General features: G+C 39.5%; 1 protein-coding gene and 1 pseudogene across 1 annotated transcript in view; both read right to left on the minus strand.

Annotated features, from left to right (window-relative positions):
- The window catches only part of PXYLP1 (2-phosphoxylose phosphatase 1), a 60,854-nt gene extending 47,539 nt beyond the window's left edge, over window positions 1-13,315 (minus strand). The window contains exon 1 of the mRNA XM_072613494.1: window positions 13,212-13,315. The gene's annotated coding sequence lies outside the window, so the exon portion shown is untranslated. The remainder of the gene's footprint in view (window positions 1-13,211) is intronic.
- Window positions 1,578-12,027, minus strand: LOC140506365 (vesicle-associated membrane protein-associated protein A pseudogene; annotated as a pseudogene).
- Window positions 13,316-26,037: the final 12,722 nt, after the last annotated feature.

The raw sequence follows: 26,037 nt of genomic DNA on the forward strand, positions 1-26,037 counted from the left end.
ATATATTTACACAGATAAAATTAAAATATAAATAACATAACCACATCATTTTTTTCAGGGTATGACTTTGCAGACACCAACAATAACACCCTGGATTGAGTTGACTCTCTACAGAAAAATGAATACCCATGAATCTAAGGACTAGGTAGAGACCTCATCTTCCTATATAGCCAGTGTTTCCAGTGATAACATCCCTGATCATTTAGTCCAACAATGTAGAATGGAATCAATAAAACAGAAAAAAGGGCCATCAGAGGCAAGGACAAGGAGGCATAGGATATTACCTAAAAAAGGCAAATGCCAAATAATGGAATTTCAGCTCTAATTTTCATTTTAATTGGCCTACCTACTCCTTGCCTATAGGGTGACATTCAATGGCAATATGGCTACATTCATGGATTTGTTAAGTATGGACAACCTAGCACTTATAGCCAAAGTTGATGAAGAAAATCTAACAGAGAACAAAAATTCAAACCAGTTTAAAAATCCCATTCTCATAGCTCCACAGAATCTCTACCAACTATCTGGCATATACTCCAAAGTGTAAAGACAGTTTTCATTTTCTTCACCAACGACTTGCTGGCATTGGAGTGACAGACTCTATTTATAGCCTAAGTACTACCTGGGAACAGAACCAAATCAGATGAGGGAGAAAGGAATGAGTCCCAGTGGGTAAAATCCCTTCTTTTAGCGTTTGCACAGATAGTCAATGTTCTTCAAACTAAAAACCATGTACTATACTTAGCCTAACAAACCACAATTACTTATAGTAAATAATCATTAAAATCCATCAGTTAATGCAGCTGTTTCAAGATAATCAGTGGGTATTAGAATATGACATATAAAAGAAGAAAAATGTACTAACTTGGGAATATAGGAGATTAAGTGAACAGAAGAAAAGAGAATATTTAGGTTCCCTTTTCTGCTGAGCAAGTTAAATCCTATAATCCTATCTAACTCAAATAAGAGTCTGAATTTTCATCCTTAAAGAAATTCACAGAAATCATCCATTTATGCCCTACCTTTAAACACAATGCATTATATTTTGACTTTTCAGATCTTTATTTTAATTGGACACTGAATTAAAGAAAAACAAAGCAACCAAAGAGGACAGTTCAAAGTTGTTAAGGCATAGACAAAAACCCAAAGCTTTGATCTTTCTTCCCTCTTCAAATTTCTTCCTCCTCCAGTAATAATACCCACAACTCACAGTCATATGGTGCTTTAAGGTTTGCAAAGAGCTTTTGTTATTTACAGCAATCAGATTGGTATTAATCCCATTTTACAGATGAGGAAAAGGAGGTTTGTAATAATTAAATCACTCACACAAGGTCACAGTTATTTAAGCAAATGAGGAAGTATTCCAGCCTAGGTCTGCCTGACTAACTGCAGTGCTCTAACTATATGCAATACAGCCTCTCCCCAAAATACCATACATAGTTTGAATAATCAAAGTTAAAGAGTCTTTTTTTATATATAAATATGGAAATAGCTATTTTCAAAAAGTTGTGAAATTACAGTCATTTGAAATTCAAGTATCATAAAAAATAAAAATTTTCAATACATGGGTACTAATTATTCTACCTATGACTATAGAGTACCACATACTCCACATACAATCATTACACAGTCATAACCATCATTAGTGCAAGTTCCATATATGAATGATAAGTGAGTGTTGGGCAAGTCAGGATGCCTTTGCTACTGTCCCCATTGGAACCCACTCTCTAAGGATAAACAAGAAATGTAATGGCAACAGTTTCCCTGGTCCCACAGAGGTAGAAAGTTTTTCCTAGCCAACAGTCAATCAGTCAGTCAACAAACATATACTAAGCACCTACTATGTGCCAGGCACTGTGCTAAACACTGGGAATACAAAGAAAAGCAACACCTATAACTTACACATGCAACTTCAGATCTAAGAACATTCCAATTTCCAAAAATAAACCCCCAAAAATGCCATAATATCTATGAAACGTGAATATCATAGCTGATAAACCCTCTAACTGGACCGCCTACATGTTTTTAATATCCAGACCAGGGAACCTAAATCTGGGAACCTTACAGATTAGTATAAGTACAGACTATGATGAGAAAGAAAAAGAATTCAATCTATTAGGGGCAAGAGAATCACAGCAGCAAGAAGGACAATGAGGTGGTTACTCTTGATTTTCTTACCTCATTCTCTAGCACACTATCAGATAGCAAGCACCCTAAATGGGGCACTTTCCAAAATTTCCAAAAGTGAATGATTTTCAGTGCTATGCCCTTAAACTGGCCTCTATTTTGATTAAGTCCATAATAAGAATAAATAGTCAAGTTTTATGCTTTGTGTTACTAGGATAATCTTTCTGGCTATTTTAGAAGCCTAGAGGTAAAATAGGGCATTTATGAAGCCCTTATTATATTCCAGGCACTTTGCTATACAGCATTATAAATGAGAGATCCTATGGACAGGGACAACAACAGTAGCTGACATTCACATAGCCCTTTAAAGATCACAAAACACTTTATAAACATTTGATCCTCACAACTCTGTAAGAGATATGTGTATATATATATATGTATATATATATATATATATCTTGTGTGTGTATGTGTGTGAACACATACACAGATACATACATATGCATATATACATATCACTATACACATTCTTTTAAGATAATTGGGGTTCAAAAATTTCCCTGTAATCACATAGCTTCATTGGATCACTGACTTAAGTGTCAGATGGGACAGCAGAGGTCATCTAATCCAACCCCTTCATTTTTCAGAGAAAACTTCAGCCCAGAGAGGTTAACTTTCTCTGGGAGTCACAAAAGTAGTAAGGAGCAGACTCAGAATTTAAACAAGAAAAAGTTGACAGTATTATGCATCCTAGTGGTCTCCCATCCAAGTAATAAACAGACTCAATCCTGCTTGGTTTCTGAGGTCAGGTAAGAGCTGCGAAGGTATACAGTAGTATAGCTATAAACAACTAGTGATAAAGAGATTATTTGAACCCAGGTCTAACTTTATTTCAAGTCCAGCATTCTTTTCAATAAACTATGCTGCCACTACAAAAACATGGTATTTAGGGGGTTATTTGCTTTTTGAGAGTAATGCAGTACCAAGATACAACATGATGAACAAAACAAAGTACTATTCTTCACACCAACTAGAACACCACTAAACTAAAATATTCACACACTATTTAAGAAGCTGGTATAATTAAGGATTCAATTGTATATCCATAGGTAAGAGGGTTTTTCTGAGTGAAGGAAAGAAGGAAACTTGGAGATTTAAAAACCAGAGTTTGGTTTTTATTACAACTTCCACAAAATAATGGAAACATAAGAAATTTAAAAATCATAGAATAGTACAATTTTTAAAACGAAAGGGACCTTAGAGATTATCTAGTACAATCTAATAATTTTACAACAGAGGAAACTGAAACCAAGAGAAGTCAAGTGACTTAACTGAAGTCATCCACCTAAGCTAACTTATGAAGCTGTAGCTAGCTTTCCACTCTACACTCTATATGTGTACCCTGTAACCAAAAAAACCCAAGTTTAAACATCTGAAAAGTAACTACCAATATGTAATATCTGACTTACTTCAATTTTTTTTTTATGTTTCAGTGCTCCAGGAAGCTCTCTAAGACAACAGTCCCATCTGCTTAAAGTACTGGCAGTTTCACTCTGGAAATCCTAACACCAATAAAATCACAGATCCAAACCTAAAATAAAGTTTCTCTAGATGTCTCTCCTTGACTTCATTTACCACTTCATATATTAAAGGAAACATATTTGTCCATTATACTATACTGTCCCTATTATGCTCCAATTTCTCTTTTTGTCTCAGCTCAACACATTCATGTCTAAAAGTCACCAACATTCAGAGAGTGCAAGAGCTAGACAAGCAAGAAAAATCAACAGTCTCCAACTACAGAATAAGGGCAGATTTCTTTTCTTAAAATATTTCCATTAAATTCCTTTGCTTTGCTTAAGAAGTATATTCCTAAACAGTTCCCTATAAAGTTGTCTTTTGCATGAGAATCATGTGTTTTTTTATTTTTGCTTTTTTTATCTGTTAACAGTTTCATTTTTTTATGTTAAATACCATGGGACAGGATTGTAAGGAGGAAAAACTCAATCAACAACTGCCTCATAAGGGATAAGAAAAATTCTGCCATGATATTAGCAAAGGTAAAGGAGAAAATTTACACTGTAAGAGGCACCATTTCTCCACAGAATACCTCTTGGCATATTCCTGAATGAGTGGGATTAGCAACCAAAATAAATCATATTTCAAGAGGTTAACAGCAACAGATAAAATTTAAAGGGATTATTAAAATAACATTTACAAGACTGAACAATTCTTGAACTCTTATTAAAACCACAAAGAACAATTCTTTATTTATGAACTTCATAAAGGACTGAATGCAACTGACACCTGCTATTGATGATCTGATAATATACAATTTGTCTAGTAGCCGAACAGTTTGTTTTTATCGTGTTTTCTAACCATGAGAGATCATTAAAGGCAAAGCCTATTATGACACCGTACACAAAAAAATGGTCACCATGGGCCATACTACCATTGAAATGGTAGGTAAACAAATCTTTTACTGGTCAAGAAAAAAAAGGAAACAGCACTCTGCATGCTTCACTCTACAAGATGAATTTCCCTAGAAAGAATCCAATGAAAATGGCTGCAATTACAACAAGAAGTGAAGGAAGAAGACTGGTGACATTCTCTCTGAAAGACATGGCTGAGCTTGATCCACACTTATCCGCATGTGCTACCTTCATCTCTCAGGTGTCCATTTTCTTCTGATAATTTCATCATTTCTCCCTGAAGTTTTTTACACTCTACTAGTTTTCTTGTTTCAGTATCATTGAGTGAAACACTATGCAGTTTTGGCATGGGTCCATCTTGTTTAGATGCATTCAGTGGTAGAGCTTTGCTTGGCTCTATATCAATTAATTTATCACTTTCATTGGCCTTTCAAATACATATCTCAATTTAGAATCCATGAGTTCATCAGGTTTTGCTTCTTTCCACACAGCCTCCACATCTGAAGTGTTTGATGGAGCAAAAATCGTCTGTACCATAAACTTGTGTTTACCCTTCTCATTTGGATCGTAATCAGAAGGCTGTACCATTACTGAAACAGTTACAGTCTACCCTGGATCAATAATTCCACTATTTGGCCTCACACAGTACCAACAAGGTGCTGTTGTCTTCACTTTGAAACATACTTTTCTGTCTGATGGATTTCGAAATTTAAGATTTGTAGTGACTACATCTGTGAAGGGGCCTTTAAATTTGAGGTCTGTGGGTGGGTCAAGGAGCAGGATCTGCTCCTGCTTTGCCAGAGCCCCGGCAGTGGCCACCATTGGAGAGACAGCGCAGGGGGTGGATCATGTGTTTTACAAACATAATTTAAGAGGTATATTCTGACAGGGAAGAAGTGGGAGAGGGAAAGGTGAAGAAATATGAGCTACAAGTGTAAAGATGAAATTCTGACTCCAATTCACTGTTCACTTCTCCTGTCACCTCTCTCCACATTCAAGATTAATCTCTGGCTCTGTAGAAGTCAAATGGCATCTAGACTTCTCAAGGGACTAGAAGAGAGGAACTAGTTAGTTATTTCTACTGGTAGTACTACAGTCCTTCCAGGCTCCCACACTGAAAACTCTGGTATCATCTTCAATTCTTACTTCTACTTCACCCACATTATCAATCTGTCAACACAGTCCTGTCATTTCTTTAAAGTTGTCTCATTCTCACCTTTCTCTTCATCCCCACTAAAATCACTGTAATCAAGGACCCTACTTCCTCTATGCCTGGATTACTCAATCCCAACTCTAGTGTCCACTGCTTAAGGTGTTCTATCTTCCAAAATACCCTGCATACGGCTCAGGAAGTCATCCCCCTAAAGCGCTATTTTCATCATTTTGTTCCCCTGTTAAAAAACCTAAAATGACTTTTTATTATTAATATTTAATGCTTATATAGATATCTGAATTTACACACATAGCCTCTGGATTGTGGGGGTCATCTCATCTCATCCCCAAAAGCTTCTGTGTAGAAGTAAAAGAGATTTGCAAAAAATCCCCCCTTCACTATAAAATTGTGTGTACCTTCTGATTCAGCAATACCACTACTAGGTCTGAAGGAAAAGGACCCACATGTACAAAACTACTTTGTAGCAACTCTTTTTGTGGTGGGCTAAGAATTGGAAATCAAAGTGATGTCCATCAATTGGAGAATGGCTAAACAAGTTGTGGGATATGACTGGGATGGAAAACTACTGTGCTGTAAGGATGGACAAGCAGGATGGTTTCAGAAAAACCTGAGAAGACTCATGAAATGATGCAAAATCAAGTAAGCAGAACCAGAACACTGTACATAGTAATAGCAATATTGTAAACTGTGAATGACTTAGCTATTCTGATTAATACAATGGTACAAGACAATTAATTTCAAAGGATTTGGGATAAAAAATGCTATCCCCCTCCAGAGAAAGAACTGAAGGAATCTGAATGCAAATTTAAGCATACTTTTAAATTTTTCTTTATTTTTTGGATCCTTTAACTCCGAATTCATATTTAATCTATCTAAATTAAATTCTCATCACCCCTTATTAACCACCCTCTGTTCTATTCAAATTGCTTCAGTTAATATCTCCCTTGCTGTGAGCCATTCCCATTCTGTGCAGGCAGTTAGGTGGTACAGTGGATAGAGCACCAGTGCAGGAGTCAGGAGGACCTGTGTTCAAATTTCACCTCAGACACCTGACACTCACTAGCTATGTGACTTTGGGCAAGTCACTTAACCCCAATTGCCTCATCCTGGGTCATCTCCAGTCATCCTGAGGAATACCTGGTCACTGGATTCAGATGGCTCTGGAGGAGAAGTGAGGCCCTCCCTCACTCAAAACAAAGTCAAGTGCAAGTCATGTCATCATTTCTCTGATGGCATGGTCTTCTTGGGCAACAAAGAACAAACACACCCACCCATTCTGTGCTGTTGTTCACACTGCCAACCTACCCTTGAATACCTTTCTTCTGCTATGTTCACTTAAATTTCACCCACCCTTGAGGATCCATTTTCTACTCAAAGCCTTCCTATCCTGAAGGCTAACAAAGTAGTACAGTGGATTATAGGATGAAAAAGCATGGATCTTGAACTCCAAAAATCTGGATTTGATTTATGGATCTAACATTTACGAGCAATGTAACTAGGATTTGGTTTATTCATCTATAAAAAAAAGCTAGTTCACAGTATTGTTATGAGGAAAGTGCTTTTATTTGCTTGCAAAATATTTTGAGTTATTAAAGGTAAATTATTATAAACCATACAAATCTCTCCATCTGAGAGGTCTAGAGTAGATGATATCTAAGGCCTCTTTCAGCTCTAAATCTATGATCCTGTGATTTTATGTAAGGTGCCTTCCAGCACCTAGCACAATGCCTTGTACAAAATAATCAATAAAAATTTCTTGAATTGAATTATATAATTCTTGCCAAAGAGTAGTCAACATTCTTATACATCAGACTTTCCCCAGCTTTTTGTAATTTGATACACACAATGGCTACAAGTCAATTACAGCTTAAAGATGAGGGATGCTCAAGTTAGTTTGGTAACAAAGAAAAAAATTTAACTCGCAGTATCTAACTTACATTTTTAATCCAAACCTAGCCCAAATTTCAAGGTGAAGCAGAATAGCCCTTCGCTAATCAAATAGAAGGAAGAGGAGGCAGTAGGCCTCCCAATCACCTCATCTTTCCCCAAGGGACATGGCTACAGCCAAGGGATGAATTTTATCAACAGCTTCTCATACAGTAATGTAATGTTAAGTCTGATCTAAAACAATCTACCTCAACCACTCACAGCAATGGCCACACCCCCTAGACCTTACCATCACCCTAAATTATGCTACCTTCATAAGAGTATCCTGGCCTTTCATCTTCCCCTCTGCTTTGCTCCCAAATCTATTCTTTGCCCTCACTACAACCTTTGAAATTTCCTTCTGTCCTATAACTTCCAGTCTCCATCCCATCCTCTGGCTTCTCTTTCCTCTCTTCGCAGTCTTGCTCCTATAACTGACTAGTTCAACTACACACTGTTCTCCACACGTGACTCTTTTGTCCTCTTGCCCTACCTCCGTTTATGCTCGGTCAATTCTATATCCTGAATCACCCTGTCTTCTCTGCTTCTTCAGATTATCTAACTGAGATTATCTAATCTCAACTGGGCCCACACTGCTGTATAGCAAAACTTTTATTCTCTCAACTCTCTATCCCATTCCTTCAACAGCCATTCCAAACATTCTCTGCATCCTTTCAGCAAACGTTGCCTCTTGTTTTACTGAGAAGGCAGTTATGTGCCACTCTTCTTCTCTCTTCTCGACCAATATCACACCTCAAAACCCCTCTATATCATCACACATTCTTTCCTTCTTTACTTCAGTCTGTTGATGAAAAGATGGCCCTTCTCCTTGACAAGGCCAATTCCTCTATCAATCCCATCCTCTCTCTACTCTTTCCCCACCGCCTATGAATATGTTCCAATTTACCTCTTCTACTATGACCACTAGCCTAATCCAAGCCTTCATCACCAATTGCCTAGACTATTGTAATAGCCTCCCAGTTATTTCCTCTACTTTTAGTAACTCTCCTCTCCAATCAACGCTCCACACAACTGCCAGAGTAATGTTTACATGAAACAGGTCTGATCATGTCATTTCCCTATGACTTCCTATTGCCTACAGTTTGAATTGTGGCAGCTGGGTGGTACAGTGGATAGAGCACAGGACCTGGAGTTAGGAAGACCTAAATTCAAGTCCAATCTCAAACACTTAGCTGTGTGACCCTGGGTAAGTCACTTAACCTCTGTCTCAGCTTCCTCATCTATAAAACAGAAATAATAATAGCCCCTACCTCCCAGGGTTATTGTGAGAATCAAATGAAATTATAATTGTAAAGCACTTAGCATAGCATCTGGTACATAGTATGCACTATATAAATGGTAGCTATTATTATTATAGGATAAAATACAAACTCTTTACTTAGCCTGGCATTTAAAGTCACATCACTACCCTTAACATATTCTACATTCCAACCAAACTGGATTACTAGCTGTTCTTGGTTGCACAGATTACTTACCAATCTGTTCCAACTCAAAGACTCAGAGACACAAATTTTCCCATCTTGCTATGTGCACTTCCTGTGCAGGCTCCATCTCCAAACATCCCCCAAGTAGAAAGCACTAGATGTTAAACTAACACCTTTGCATGGACCCCAGAATGTCCTTGTAGGGGCAATAATTCACCTTCAGACTCTTGGGAGTTACATAAAGGTCCCTTATTTGAGAATGCATTCTTTCCTCATTTTTGCCTCTCATAATCCTTTTCTCCCTTCAAGATACAACTCAGGTGCCACTGTTCACCACAACTGGCCCTGTTCTCTACAATTTGCCTTGTACTATAAAATTAAAGTACATGTAGCATCCTCTCATGGAATGTAAACAAGAGAAAAAGGACTTTGTATGCCCAGTACAGAGCATAATGCCTTGCACATGATAAAAACTTAATAAATCTCTGTTGAATAAATTATGCCCCTAAAGGGCATAAATGCCTTTCAGACATCTTGAACTGGATGTCCAGTAGGTATCTTAAAGTAAATATGTCCGAAATTGAGCTCATTCTCTCTCCCCCTAAACCCTTTCCCCTTTCCGTATTACTGTTAAGGGCAACATCAACCTCTCAGTCTCTCAAAACCTAGGAATCATCCTCCATTCCTCACTATTTCTCATCATACATATCCAATCTGTTGCCAAGACCTGTTGATTTCACCTTTGCAACATCTCTCTGACACGCCCCCTTCTCTCCCAGGACATTTCACCACACCAGCACTGGGCCTCTTCACTTTACATCTGGCCTACTCCAATAGTTTGCTGATAGGTCTCCTGGCCTCAGGTCCCTCTCCACTCCAATCCATTCTCCATTCAGCCACTAAAGTGATTTTCCTAAAATGCATACTCAACTGTCACTCTGGCTCCCTACTCAAGAAACTCCCTTGGCTTCCTATCACCTTGAAGATCAAACACAAAATTTTGTGTTTAGCGTTTAAAGCCCTTCATAACCTGGTCCCCTCCTACCTTTCCTATCCACTTACTTTGTTGCAAGGATGTGCAGTGGATAGAGCACCAGTGCAGGAGTCAGGAGGACCTGTGTTCAAATTTCACTTCAGACACCTGACACTCACTAGCTATGTGACTTTGGGCAAGTCACTTAACCCCAATTGCCTCATCCTGGGTCATCTCCAGTCATCCTGAGGAATATCTGGTCACTGGATTCAGATGGCTCTGGAGGAGAAGTGAGGCTGGTGACCTGCACAGCCCTCCCTCACTCAAAACAAAGTCAAGTGCAAGTCATGTCATCATTTCTCTGATGGCATGTTCTTCTTTGACAATAAAGGACGAACACACACACTGATGCAATGACACCAGCATCCTTAAGGTTCTGCCAACAATTATTCCATCTCTCAGCTTCAGGCATTTTCTCTGGCTGTTCCCAATGCCTGGAATGCTCTCCCTCTTCACTGTTGCCTACTGGCTTCCCTGGATTCCTTTAGGTCCTAATTAAAACCCTATCTTCTATTTGGTGCCTCCCCCATTAGCTTGTGAGCTCCTTGAGAGCTAGAAATGCCTTCTGCCTTTTTGTTATTCCCCAGGGCTTAGCATAGTATATGGCACACAGTAGACAATATTTACTACTTGGTTGACTGAGTCTCCTTCCAAGATAAACCATTAATTACTGTTTAATTTAACCCAGAACATGTCTTCCTCCCCAAAAACTCTGACAAAAGTGTATTTATGAAATGGCTTTTGTACTCTCAAACAGTTGTCACAATTAAGAAATTAAGATGTTCTCTACTAGGGAGAGTTTTTGCTTTTTATCTTCCTAAAATATATAGTGGTTCTCACAAATTTAAAAAATTGGGCATTATCATTGAACACAGGGGAGGTAGGCTCAATGGATAGAGTACAAAGCCTGGCATCAAGAAGACTCATCTTCATGAATTCACCTTCATGACTTCATCTTCCTATGTACAATTCTGGCCTCAGATACTTACTAGTTGTGTGACTCTGTGCAAGTCACTTAACCCCATTTGCCTCAGTTTCCTCACCTATACAATGAGCTGAAGAAGGAAACAGCAAACCACTCCAGTCTTTTTGCCAAGAAAACCTTATATGGGGTCAGTCAGACATGACTAAGACGACTGAACAACAATATCATTGAACAAGAACGATCTATTGCCAAAACAAGTTCAGCTATTATCTCATTAATATTTTAATGATGGACTTATACCGTGATCATACATTCAAGCTTATTATAAAAATAAGTTCCATTCTGGTGAAATCTGGTACACCCATGACCATCCTTTGGTCATTCTGGGAGTTTTAACATGCCTAAATTCTCTTCTCCCCATCCCATGCCCTCCTGCTGAATTTTTTCCTTTGATTTTACTTAATATTTGCAATAATGCATTCCTTTCACTCAAAGAGCCAGTCAGAAATTAACCTTTCTCTACAGAATACTGGGAAATAACAGAGAATAAAATAGTAAAAAGAAATAATGGCTCTAAATTCTCCTCCATTACCAATAACTCAAAACCATCAATACATATAAGATCACCTCAGGGCTTCAGTATACTTAAAAAATTAATATCATAAGAGAATCCAAGTTTTTTGATTACATACATTTGTTCAAAGAAAATCACTGACAAAAGAACTACCACAGTATTTAGACCCAAACGCCAAAACACAAGATTAGAAAAAAATGAAACCCCACACTCTACAAATTAGTTCTCCACTTTAACCAGTTTGTCCCCCAGCACTGTCAATGTTACCTCATCAATTAGTTTACAATTAAAAAGAAAAAACACAGCTATCCCTCCCCCCCCAAAAAAACAACTATACAACAACCAACAGAAAAACATCACAATGTAAGAGAGAAGCTATTCCCACCCACCTGCTTACCTAAAGAACAGATTCCTGATTTTCCAGCGAGCGTGAAAAAGTAATTGCAAAAATAATGCCCATGATCTATATTGGGGCAAGGAAAAGAAGGGGGAATGAAACTGCGGTGAGAAGAGAGCAAGTGTGCACTATGGAAGAGTTTGGCAGGACACAGAAGGCAAGGGGAAAAAGCTGGGGTGTTCTTCGTGAGAAGGAGGAAGAGCAAAGGCGTATTTAAGGGGAAAAAAGGTGAAGCGGTTTGTGGTTTTGAAAGGAAAGAGAAGGAAGCAGGGATAGAGAGGAAAGAGGAAAGGGGGGCTTTAAGTGGGGGAGGGGTAGGAAGAGGAGATGCTGCAGGGGGTTAGAGGAGGCGAAGATTTGGTTAAGAAGGGGCAGCAGACTGCGGGGTGTAAGGGCTTAGAACTGCTCCCAAGAAACCGTCCTGCCCTCTCAGAATTGGGGGGACAAGCTTGCTCTACCACCTGCAGCAGGAAGGGGGAATAGAGGGTGGGGAGGAAGAGAATGGGGAGAGGGGAATGGGGAGGAGGAGAGAGGGAACCGCGAAAGAGAAAATGGACAGGGGGAGAGAAAGAAGAAGGAGACTGAATGGGGAAGGAAGGGGGAGAGAAGGGGAAAAGCACAGTGAGGAGAGCGAAAAGGGCACAGAAAAATGGAAAGAAGGGAGAGAATGGGGAAGGGGAAAGAGAACGAAGGAGAGAGAATGGGGAAGGAGGGAGAAGAGAAGGGAAGGAGTCCAGTGAGAGAGAACAGGGCAAAGAGGGAAAATGGAGTGGAGGGAGAAAGAATGGAGAGGGGAGAAAGAATGGGGAGGGGGAGAAAGAATGGGGAGGGGGAGAAAGAATGGGGAGGAGACAATAAGGGGGAGAGACAATGAGGAGGGGGAGAGAGAACGGGGAAGGGGTGAAGAATGTGGCTTACCCCCACCCCGTTCCTCGCCTCTCGCCAGCTGCTCCCCTCCTCCCGCTTCCAGCCCCCCTTTCTCCCCTCCGTGCCCTCTCCCCTCTCCCCTGCGCTCGCCCCGCCCCTCTTTCCTCCCTACCATTCCCCCCTACCTCGCGCTGCGCCCCAAAACCGAAGGGGGAGGAGACGGGGGAGCCCCAAGCCCCGCCGCCCCGCCCCTCTCCCCGTCTCACTGTCCCGAGCCCCCGTGGCCGCCCGAGCCCGGGCCTCTCCCTCACCTCCCATGACCCCGGCCCTGGCCCGGACCCTGCCGGACCGACCCGTCCAGCCTCCGCTCCGGCTCCTCCGCGCGCGCTCCCCGCCTCCTCGGGCGAGGAAGGAGGCAGCCCGCCGACCTCCCGACTGCGCCCCCTGCCGACCCCTCGGCGCCGCGCAGCCTCGGCTCCGGGAGCAGCGTTCTTTGGGACCCGGCCCGGCGGCGGCGCCGCGGGTACCGCGGGATTTGGGTTCCGGCGCCGTCCCCGCCCTCTCCTCTCTGCCCCCTCCCCCTCCCGCCCCCCCGCTGCTCTCTTCACCCCTCCCCCTCCTCTCACAAACCCTGGTTCTGCCCTGAGTGAGAGGCAGGTGCTGGTGCTGCCACGTTGCTCCTTTGTTCCTTTCCTCTTTGCTTTTTTCATAACCAGAATGTGTCAGAAAGTCATAAAATCAGGGACTTGTAGGACTGGAAGAGACCTTAAAGGTCATCGGGTCGAGACCCTCGCGAACGGACTTAAGGGAACACACTCAGGAGATGTGCAGAAATTACAAAATTTGGCAACTCTAAGGGAGGGGACATCCAGTTCAAAGTGTCCAATAAGCAGCTGGAGAAGCAAAACTGGGGAATGAGAGAGAGATTAAAACTGGATGTAAGGATCTTGGAATCTTTGGCAAGAGGGATGATAACTGAACCCATGGGAGCTGGTGAGGTCACTGAGTGAGAGGAGAAAGAGAATGGAGGGCGGGGGGAGAGAGAGAGCGGGGACTTAAACAGAGCCCCGGGTGCTCACCACACAGTGTGAAGTACATGAAGGTTCAGGGAAGGACACTGATGAGTGTTCGGGCAGGTGGAAGGAGACCCAAAAGAGAGCTACAAAAACTCAGAGTTTAAAGTATCCTCAGAGACTGCAAAGTATCCAGAATAGAGTCAAGCAACAGTATCAAAGGCTGGAGAGAAGTGAAGGACGAAGACTGAGAACAGACGATTAGCTTTGGCAATTAAGAGATCCTTGGTAGTTTTGGAGAGAACAATTCCTTTTGAATGATGAGGTCTGAAACTAGATTGTAACGAGTTTAGAAGAAAGTGAAGTACCAAGTATAGATGAATTCTTCAAATAATTTAGCTGAGAAGGGGAAGAGAGATACAGGATGGTAGATACCAGGGATGGTAGAATCCAGTGAGGGTTTGTTTGGGTTTTTTTTTTTTAAGAATGGGGGAGTCATAGACATATTTGCCAGGTGCAGGAATGAAATCAATAAATATAGAGACTGAATATGAGAGAGAGAGAGAGAGGGAGGGAAAGAGAGAGAGAGGGAGAAAGGGAGAGAGAGGGAGAGAGGGAGGGGAGGGAGAGAGAGGGAAAGAGAGAAAGGGAGAGAGAGAAGGAGAGAGAATGACAGTGAAGGCAATCTGTTGGAGAAGACAAGGAGACCTCTTCACAGATTCCAATGAAGGAGGAAACAGTGGAGGATAATGTTAGAGCAAGCTTTCTTAATCTGGGCCCTGTGAACTCTGTGTCTGTGTATGTGTATGTATGTATGTATGTACATATATAGACATATGTATATATAACTATTTCTATATAAGTGATTTCCTTTGTAATCCTAACTTATTTTATGTATTTTAAAACATAATTATGAGAAGTCCATAGGGCTTAAACAGACTGCCAAAGGAAACCAATATACAGAAAAGTTAAGAATTCCTGTGTGAAAGGAACATAAGATGAGGAAGGGACAAGAGAAACCTCTTGTTGAGTGCCCTCAGTTTTTTTCAATGATGTATGGGACAAGATCCTCAGCTGAAAGGGTGAAGGAAGGACTGGAACAAAGGACTCAATTCTAAGTTCAGTGTTCTTTTTTTAAAAGCAGCATTTAATGGTTTTATTATTCTTTCCATTTACATTGTTGTAGTCCTGTTTTCTCCCAGTTGTGCTTAATTCCCTCTGCATCAGTTCATATGGTTTCCCATGCTTCTCTGAATTCCTCACATTTGTAATTCTTTACTATACATTATATCCACTACATTTTTCTTCAGTAATTTGTTTATATTTTTGTCCTCTCAACTGAAGACAATCTGCTTTTTCCCAGTTCTTCACTATCACAAGAAAAATTGCTGTTGCAAATATTTTGGTGTATATGAGACCTCCTTGGACTATATGCTCAGCTGTGCAATCTAGAGGTCGAAGTATATGAACATTTTAGTTACTTCTTTTTAGCACAATTCCAAATTGCTATCCAAAATAGTTGAACCAATTCATAGCTCCACAAAATATGTATTAGTGTGCATGTCATTCCATTGTCCCTCCCACATTAACATCTTTGCCATTTGGTTGAAAGTCAGGTGAAATCTCAGTTACTTTGGTTCTCATTTCTCTTACTATTAGTGATCTAGAGCAAATTTTTCATAATTTTGTTAACAATTTGTAATTCTTTTCAGAAATATTTACTTATATCTTTTGTCTATTTACCTACTAGGGAATTGTCCTTGGTAGTATTTTGTTGTTGTTGTTTTATAGGGAATGCCCATTGAGGAAACTGCCTAAACTAATACAAATTGGCACCAGCTCTACAATTTGTAGTCTTACAGAGATGCCTAGAGCACCAAACTAGTGTTCAGGGGTCATGCAGCCAGTACATGTCAGAAACTACACTTTAACCCTGGTCTTCTATCGGTGTATAAACCCTACCTACTCCCTATTATTTCTCTAATCAAATACAAACACCTCTATTTGTCACTTAAAAGTCCTTTACAACTTTTCCCCATCCTATCTTTCTGACCTTCTTATGTATTAATTCCTCTGTTTATTCTATGGGCTCCACGTACTGCAACCAAACTCCCCTATTTGCTTTTTCTCGTATATGGTGCTCTCTATTCCATTCTGTGCCTTTTCCCAGTGCTCTTTCCAGTTCATATTTACACAAGATAACATCTGAGGGCACTATCAAGACTGAGATTATGTGATTCTATTGTTCTCATCACTACTGTAGCTTTTATGTATTGTACAACTTTCATTATCATCCTCAATCAATCTAAATTCCTTGATGAACTGGGGTTGTTTTTCAATTCAATTCAATAGATATTCATGCAGGAACAATGATGCAGTGTGCTAGGCCAGGAGGAAGAGGAAGAGGATAAAAAATAAGGAGGAGGAGAAAGAGGAAGAAGGAGAAGGAGGAAGAAGGAAGAGAAAGAAGAAGAAAAAGGAAGGAGGAGGAGGAGGAGGAGGAGTACTCCTGGCCTCAAGGACCTCCAGTTGAGGGAGAGGCAAAAGGAGAGGGAGAGTGAAAGAAAAAGGGGCTAGGGTGGGGGAAGGGTCATACAAGACAACAAATAAAGTCTGTGCAAAGTAATCCATGATAATGTCAAGAGGTAGAAAAGGATTAGGAAAGGTCCTGTGAAACTTACACAGGGTTTAGAAAGAAGATAGGGATTCTAAAAGGCAGAAATGAAGAATTAGGCAGGGAAATAAGAAATGAAATGTCCTATGTAGAAAATAACTAGCAAGCTCCTTTGACTGAAATGGAGACTTCATGAAGGGAAATCATATTAAATAAGGCTGAAAAAGTAAGTGGAAGCCAGGGTATGAAAAGCTATGAAAGCCAAATTGAAGACTATATGTTTTATACTACAGAAAATATGGAGCCAGTAAAAAAATTTTAGTAGGAGACTGACATGGTCAGATTCATGTTTTAAGAATATCCATTGGACAGCTGTGTAGAGGATGAATTAAAGAGGACTCCTGTTTATTTTCCTAATCTACCAGCATATGACCCAATTCCTTGTAAATAGTAGATGCTTAATAAGTGTTTCTTGAATGAATGAATAAATCATCATCTATCTCATAACTGTCATCATCACCATCACCATTATAGGGAAAAGTTAAGATATCACAAACTGTCATGTTGTGAACTACTGTACTGGGTTGAACATTCCAGCATCAACAAGTATATTCAACTAATATAAAAAAAAGAAGCTGCTCAAAATGAGATAAGATGAAAGGAAAGGGAGAGATAAATTAAGCAGAACAGTCAAGATAAAGAGTATTGAGGACAAAGGGTGAAACAGTCTATATTTACTGCCTTTACTTCCCCAGAACTCACTGTCTTCTCAATCTCTTATAATATGGTTTCCTTCCCTACGACACCACTAAGACTCTTCTCAAAAGCCACCAGTAATCTCTTATATGCTTGACAATGGCTTTTTCTTAATCTTTATCACCCTTAATCTTTCTGCAGATACTCTTCCAAACAATATTTTTACTTGCCTTCCCTGACTCCTCTCTAATTTGCTTCCTCCATCCTATTTGACCATTTCTTCACTGACTTCTCACCCTCTAAGTGTGGGTATCCCCCAAGGCTCTAACTTCAGCCCTCTTCTCATTCTACATTCTCTGCTTTAATTGATGGTAACCACTCCCATAGCTTTAATTATCATCTCCAAGCAGAAGATTCCAAAATCTTTATTTCTAGTTCTGACATCTCCTCTACTAACAGATCATTTGCCCAGATAAATCACATCCCTAACATTAAATCTCTTTGAAAGGAACAAGCTATTTGATCAGGACAGTTTCCTCATCGTGAGCTGTCAGCATAGTGAAACTTTGAGACTTTGTAGAATGTAGGGCATGCTTGTTGACAACCTCCTGGAAACAAATTATGTGTTACTTTTTTATGTTTTAAGTCTTTGTAAATATACACTTATGAATCCTTTTTATTTTAATCATTTCTTTCACATGGAAATAATAAATAGCTATCCTATACCTGATTTACATTTTACATTGAGTACCTGCTGATACCTTTTAGAAAGATGCTAGATTTTAGCCAAACCTAAGTTTTAAGTAATTTTCCTCTGGGTTCCAATGTGTGACTATAAAGAGCTGAAGAAAATGATAAAGGGTCTGACCTCTTTCTTTACACACCAGGTCCCCTAGGATTGAATACAGCCTGTACAAATTCAGAATTGTCGTTTGTTGTTCATCCTTCATACTGGAAGAAGAGCGATGACATCATGAGGGTGATGTCTTGATTTGTGAATCAGAATTAGGTACTCCATAGTGGGAGAGGGCATCTCCAGACCCCAGGATATGTAACTTTATTTTTTATGTTTTTTAATGTCAACATGATTTTTCTATACACTTTCCCCTCTACATAACCCATAACCCTCCTTTGTAGCAACAAAAAAATAACTTATAATAATATATAATAGTGAAAAATGAAAAACCAAACAATACAACAACTCTATCCGTGTCTGACACATTTGGCTTTTGTAGTAATCTGATCTCTGGAATCAGTATTGGTCATTGCATTTATTTTTAATTTGGTTGCCATTTTATAGGTTTTTATTTGCATTATTGTACTTGTGTACATTGTTCATTAGGTCTGTTTATCTTACTCTGCATCAGTCATAAAAGTCTTACCAAGTTTCCTTGAATTCCTCATGGTTCTCATTTCTTACTCCACGATAAAGTTCCATTACCTTTATGTACCACAGTATGTTTAGACATTCCCCAGTAGATGTGCACATACTTTATTTCCAATTTTTAACTTTCCACAAAGTACTTCTATCAATGTTTTAGGGCACATGAAAACTTTCTTTTTGCATCTGATTTCCCTGGAGTATATGCCCAATATTGAGTCAAAGGAGGACATTTCCCACCATATTAAACCACAAGACAAAAGACCAAGTAATAATTTTCCCCGTAAATTCCAAACCCAAAGATTCCCACCCCCCCCAAAAAAAACAGATTCAGATCAGAACTTCACATATATATATATATATATATATATATATATATATATATATATATATATATATATATATATATATATATACACATGCATACACAGAGCATATATGACAAGGCAGAGGATGGTATAATGGAAGTAGTGCTGGCTGTAAACTGTGATGACATTGGCTAAAATCTCAAATATCTGTGTAACCTTAGGCAAGCCACTTAACCTCTCTTTGCCTCAGTTTCCTTATCTGTAAAATTAAGAGTTTAGAATAAATTATCTGTAATATTCCTTCTAAATCTATATTTATGATAATAATAGTTTATATATATACACACAAACATACACACACACACACATTCACACACATCATGGAAGCAAGAGAAAGGAATGACAGATGGGCAGTCCTTAGGCTCCATAGTATACATGCAGTTTTAAGAGGATACAAGGCCCCCAGTATGCTGGATAGATTCATTGTGGTAAATTTATAGAAGGAAATAGACAAATAATCATAATGGTTGGACAAGCACAGATAGGTTACAATCTACATGATTATAAGGAGTAACTATGTTGGTGAAGTCATATTGAAATATTTTTAACAGAACTGGAATCTCATAACAGTCTCCAGGTTAAACCAAATTGACACTTCATGGATTCTCAAACAAAATGAAGAAGATCTTTCCATTACACCTTACTTTAAATTAACTATACCTCTGTTCCCATCTATTGTAATTAATCATTGGCTACTTTAGAAGGTACTTCTGAAGAGGTAACCTATTTTTGTGCTTCCCTGCCCCAGGACTCTCTGTGAGGTGTCCAAAGCCAGAGAAGGAATGGCTGACCAACACGCAACAAGTGTCTCTTGGATGTCTCACTGGATATAAAACTACTTTCTAGTACAAGGAAAAGAACCAGACTTACATATACAAGTTAATGACAGTCATTCCTATGCATGCAGTTGTGAGCAGAAGAAAAGAAGTTTGTTTGACAAGGAAGGGGGTTGTTTATTCTATCAAAAGAAGCCTGGTCATATTACTGCTTCCATATCTCCCTACTATGGAGCTAAAGCTTTTAGAAACAGTGAGTGAGTCTGCAGTGGGAGGTTGCTGCTATGATCCAGCAAGCCTGAGAGGGGGATGTGAGAACAAACATATGGTATGGAAGAACCAGCAGAAATTATTCAATTAAACTCAGCTTGATTGAATATCTCAAGGGGTAGAGCACTGGTTTTTTCATGTGACAATCCAAAGAAACATCAAGACTTCCCCATTGCCTACTGAATAAAACTACAAACTATTAGATTGGCATTCAAAGCCTTTTACAATATGCCTCCAACCTATTTTTAAAGTCTTGTGTCTATTCATATTTCCTTCACTTCACGTTGAACTATTTTCAATGTCCCTTTCTCATATTACCTTCTTCTTCCTCCACACCTTTGCCTACACAGTTCCCTTATCCAGGGTTGGGGAACCTGTGGGCCTAGAGACTTTATATGGCCCTGTAGATCCTGGGTGTAGCCCTTTGACTGAATCCAAACCCCACAGAATAAATCCCCTTGATAAAAGGATTTGCTCTGTAAAAGAGTGGAGCCTTTTGACTGAGTCCAAGTTTTATAGAACAAATTCTTTTATTAAGGGAATTAGTTCTGTGAAGTTGAATTCAGTCAAAGGGCTGCACCCAGGACCTAGAGGCTCCATGTGGCCAAGAGGTCAAAGGTTCCCCACCCCTGCATACCTTGAAGGTATTCCCCTTTTCTCGGCCTCCATATAAGAGTTAGAACTGGAAAGGACCTTTAGTGTCCAAGTAGCAGAATAAAAGTGCTCTGAAGGTATCACTCAGCAAATCGTTCCTTGAATGTAGTATAGGCTTAATAAATGTTTGCTAAATTAAATTAAATCGTATAAGTGAGGAAGAGGAAGAAGCTGAAGCTCTAAATGTTTACATAATGTATCCAAAACCATACAAATATAAAGCTGGGCTTTGCACCCCAAATCTATTGCTTACCACAAAGGAAAATATTTCCCTTTCTTCAGGGTCCAGGTCAGGCCATTGAAACCATCTGAGTCTCAGTTTCTTCATTTATAAAACATAGAAAATAAAATATAGAAATAATTCATAATTCAGAAATAATAGAAATAACTAAATCATTTACGAAGTATAGAAAATAAAATATGTAGAATGTACCTCATACTATTTATAAGGATCAGATAAGATATTTACAAACCAAAGTGCTTTGTGAACCATAAATCTTTATATGTGTAAGTGTTGGTTGTTTTTGTGATATGAATTCAATTTAATACAACTTGAGGGAAGACTTAATATTACCATAAATGAGGAGGCATTGTACCAGGAATTGAGAAGGGTATAAAGTTAAATACAAAGATCTGTATCTTCGTGGAGTTGATAGTCAATAGCATGCAACAAAAATCACAGGGGATAGAGGTAAAACTTGTGAAACATACATATGCATATATAGACACGTATATGGTACATATGCATATAACTATATGTATATATATGTGTTAAACATATATATACATACATGTATGTATATTTTATATTGTATGTATAAGGAACTCCTGGTGATGAACTTTCTATAGGTGCCACCTGTGGGCGTGTTATGAAACTTTCCCTGATCCTGCCTTTCCCTCAGCTAAGTCACCTTTCTCCTCTCAAATTCCATATAGTACTCAGACTGTTTCAATTCAACAAGTATGTATCAAGAAGCAGCTGGTGGTACAGTGGATAGAATACAGGAACTAATGTTAGGAATACCTAAAGTCAAATCCTAATTCAGACACTCACTTGTTGCATGACCCTGAGTAAATAGCTTAACTTCAGTCTGCCTCAGTTTCCTCATCTGTGAAATGGAGATGACAAACAGCATCTATCTCCTGAAGTTTTTGTGAGGATGACATCAGTATTTGTGAAATGCCTGGCAAACCTTAAAGCACTGTATAAGTATTAAACTATTGTTTACTTAATTATGCAAGTGCTTATGCTATGTGCAAGGCACTGTGTGCAAGGCACTGTTCTAGGGATGTCTTTTTTTATATTACAGTATTGTTATTTGAGTAACTTTTATCTTCCCTATACATGGTATAGGCGTAACATACATAATGCTGCCCCACCAAAATCAATTATCAATATTGTTAGTAATACATTTTAACCAAACCCCATCATAACATTATGAAATCTTGTTGTAGTCAACCAATCACCCAAAATATGAGTTAGTGACATTTGGTGAATAGACAGACAAGGAAGAGAAAGAAGAGAAGGGTACGCTTCCTTCCTCAAGACAGTCATGCTCCTTTAGTGTTATTTTTTTTCAAATGAAATAGATTATATTTCAACAGATGGGAAATGTGGGAGTCATTTCTGAATCAACTGTCTGTGTGGGAAGCAGCGGTAGTACAGTGGGAAGAGCACCAAGTTTGGGGTCAAAGAATATTAATTCAAATCCTGGCTCTGCCACTCACTACCTATGTAATCTTGGGCAAGTCCATTAGCCTCTCTGAGTTTTAGTTTCCCCATCTTAAAGATGAGGAAGTTGAATTAGAACATATCTAGAGTCTTTCCAGCTGTAAGACTATGATGATCTTTGTACAGTCCTTCCCCTCACAGTCCTCTTTTTAGCCCGCGCTGCATAGTTTCACTCCCTTAACTGGCCCCAGGTTGCCACTCCTAGGATCCCACTACCATGACACTCTGAGGTCCACTTTCCTCTAATCCTGCATGGGTATAGGTCAACTTCTCCAATGGATGGGTTAGCCCCTCTCTAGTATAGCCACACCCATGGGGTAGATTGTCCTCTGAGACATCATCATACCCCCTTATCCCAATCAGTCATTTTTTCCTCAAATAAAAGAATTCCAAGGTATAGTTCTGCATACCTACAAGGAAGGGAATTTTGTTGAAGGACAAGGAGAAAGGGCATCACTCACCCAAAAATGGATAGCACCTTTGGTCAATCAATAGGACATAAGCTGGGGGTGGAGCCAAGATGGTGGAGACACACATACACTAGCTCTTCCCCCACAGCCCATAAAATACCCGTAAAGAAAGACTCTCAACAAATTCTGGAACAGCAGAAGCCACAGAATGGGAGACAGAGCAGAGTCCAGCCTAGCCTTGGTCATGCAGCATGGAGCCAGAGGAGGACCAAGCAGGCCTTGGGGGCAGAATCCCTAGCAACAGTAGTGGAGGTTTGCAGATCCCTCAACCCCCAGGTGCCAAAGGTCAGTGAGAAGGTTTTTTCAGCTGGCTGAGAAGAGAGAAGGGTCTTCCCATAGTTCCAGCCTCAGGCAGCAGTGGCAGCTCCCACAGCAGCCTGCATCTGTTGTTGGATCATAAAACCCCTAAGGGCACTGAGCAGCTGATCCTTACCTCAGCCCAGTGTGGCAGCCCTGGCCTCACCTGATGCTCCTGGAGAAATTGAGCAGTTGATCTTTATCTCACACTGAATGGCTGCCCTGCCCCCTGCCAAAAGCCCCTGGGGGAATTGAGCAGCTTATCTGAATCTCAGCCCCCAGTACTGGCTTAGTGGAACTGGAGGCCAGGTGGTTGTGGAGAGGAAACTCTACTGCTCACAGATTCTGGGCACAAAAGTTTCTGGTTGCTCCCAGACCAGTGTACATGCTTGGAGGAACTGAGATCTTACAGATCCCCAGAGTATGCCCTCTCTTGACAAAGAACCCAAAAGTCAAGTAACTAGTTTGGAAAATGCTCAAAAAAAGGGGGAAAAAATAAAACTATAGAAAGTTACTTTCTTGGTGAACAGATATCTTCTCCCATCCTTTCAGATGAGGAAGAACAATGCTTACCATCAGGGAAAGACATAAAAGTCAAGATTTCTGTATCCTAAACATCCAGAATAAATATCCCATGGGCTCGGGCCATGGAAGAGCTCAAAAAGGACTTTGAAAATCAAGTAAGAGAGGTGGAGGAAAAATTGGGAAGAGAAATGAAAGAGATGCAAGAAAATCATGAAAAGCAAGTCAACAACTTGCTAAAGGAGATCCAAAAATATGCTGAAGAAAATAACACTTTTAAAAATAGGCTAACTTAATTGGCAAAAGAGGTTCAAAAAGTCAATGAGGAGAAGAATGTTTTAAAAAGCAGAATTAGTCAAATGGAAAAGGAGTTTCAAAAGCTCACTGAAGAAAATAGTTCTTTAAAAATTAGAATGGAATAGATGAAAGCTAATGACTTTATGAGAAGCCAAGAAATTACAAAACAAAACCAAAAGAATGAAATAATAGAAGACAATGTGAAATATCTCATTGGAAAAACAAGTGACCTGGAAAATAGGTCCAGGAGAGACAATTTAAAAATTATGGGACTACCTGAAAGCCATGACCAAAAATAGAGCCTAGACATCAACTTTCATGAAATTATCAAGGAAAACTGCCCTGATATTCTAGAACAAGAGGCAAAATAAATAGGGAAAGAATCTACCTATCACCTCCTGAAAGAGATCCAAAAAGAGAAACTGCTAGGAACAGTGTGGCCAAATTTCTGAGTTACCAGATCAAGGAGAAAATATTGCAAGTAGCTAGAAAGAAACAATTTAAGTACTGCGGAAATGCAATCAGGATAACGCAAGATCTAGCAGCTTCTACATTAAGGGATCGAAGGGCATGAAATATGATATTCCAGAAGTCAAAAGAACTAGGATTAAAACCAAGAATCACCTACCCACAAAACTGAGTATAATAGTTCAGGGGGAAAATGGTCATTCAGTGAAATAGAGGACTTTCAAGTATTCTTGATGAAAAGACAAGAGCTGAAAAGAAAATTTGACTTTCAAACACAAGAATCAAGAGAAGCATGAAAAGGTAAATAGGAAAGAGAAATCATAAAGGACTTACTAAAGTTGAACTATTTACATTCCTACATGGAAAGACAGTATTTGTAACTCTTGAAACTTTTTTCAGTATCTGGGTAGTTGGTGGGACTATACACACACACACACACACACACACACACACACACACACACACACACACACACAAAGAGACAGAGAACACAGGGTGAGTTGAATAAGAAGGGATCATATCCAAAAAAATGAAATTATGGGGTGAGAGAGGAATATATTGGGAGGAAAAAGGGAGAAATGGAATGGGACAAATTATCTCTCATAAAAGAGGCAAGAAAAAGACTTTTCAATGGAGGGAAAAAGAGGGGAGGTGAGAGAAAAACATGAAGTTTACTCTCACCACATTTACTCTCATCACTCAAGGAAGGAATAAAATGCACACTCATTTTGGTATGAAAACCTATCTTACAATACAGGAAAGTGAGGGAGAAGGGGATAAGCAGGGTGGAGGGGATGATGGAAGGGAGGGCAATGGGAGGAGGGAGCAATTAGAAATCAACATTCTTGGGGAGGGACAAGGTCAAAAGGGAGAATAGAAGAAATGGGAGGCAGGATAGGATGGAGGGAAATATAGTTAGTCTTACGCAACATGACTATTATGGAAGTCATTTGCAAAACTACACATATATAGCCTATATTGAGTTGCTTGCCTTCCAAATGAGGATGGGTGGGGAGGGAGGAAGGAGGAGAAGTTGGAACTCAAAGTTTTAGGCACAACTGTTGAGTATTGTTGCATACAACTGGGAAACAAGAAATACAGATAATGGGGTATAGAAATTTATTTTTCCCTACAGGACAAAAGAGAAGATGGGGATAAGGGAAAGAAGGGATGTTAGAAGGGAGGGCAGATTGGTGGTAGGGATAATTAGAATGTTCAGCACTTTGGGGTGGGGGGAGGGGAGAGATGGGGGGAAAATTTGGAACTCAAAATTTTGTGGAAATGAATGTTGAAAACTTAAAATAAATAATTTTTTTAAAAAATAGGACATAAGCTATGGAATTATCTGCAACACCACTGAACCCCCAGTGCAATCTTTTTGTATCTCTCATAGCATTTGGGTTAGGTAGGCAACACAATGATAGAACACTGGGCTTGGAATCAGGAAGATTCACCTTCTTGAGTTCAAATCTAGCCTCAGACACTTGCAAGCTATGATACCCTGAGCAAGTTACTTTGCCCTGTTTGCTTCAGTTTCCTCTTCTGTAAAATAAACTAGAAAAGGAAATGGCAAACCCCT

This window comes from Notamacropus eugenii, chromosome 5 (genome assembly GCF_028372415.1).
Source record: "Notamacropus eugenii isolate mMacEug1 chromosome 5, mMacEug1.pri_v2, whole genome shotgun sequence".
NCBI classification, from domain to species: domain Eukaryota; kingdom Metazoa; phylum Chordata; class Mammalia; order Diprotodontia; family Macropodidae; genus Notamacropus; species Notamacropus eugenii.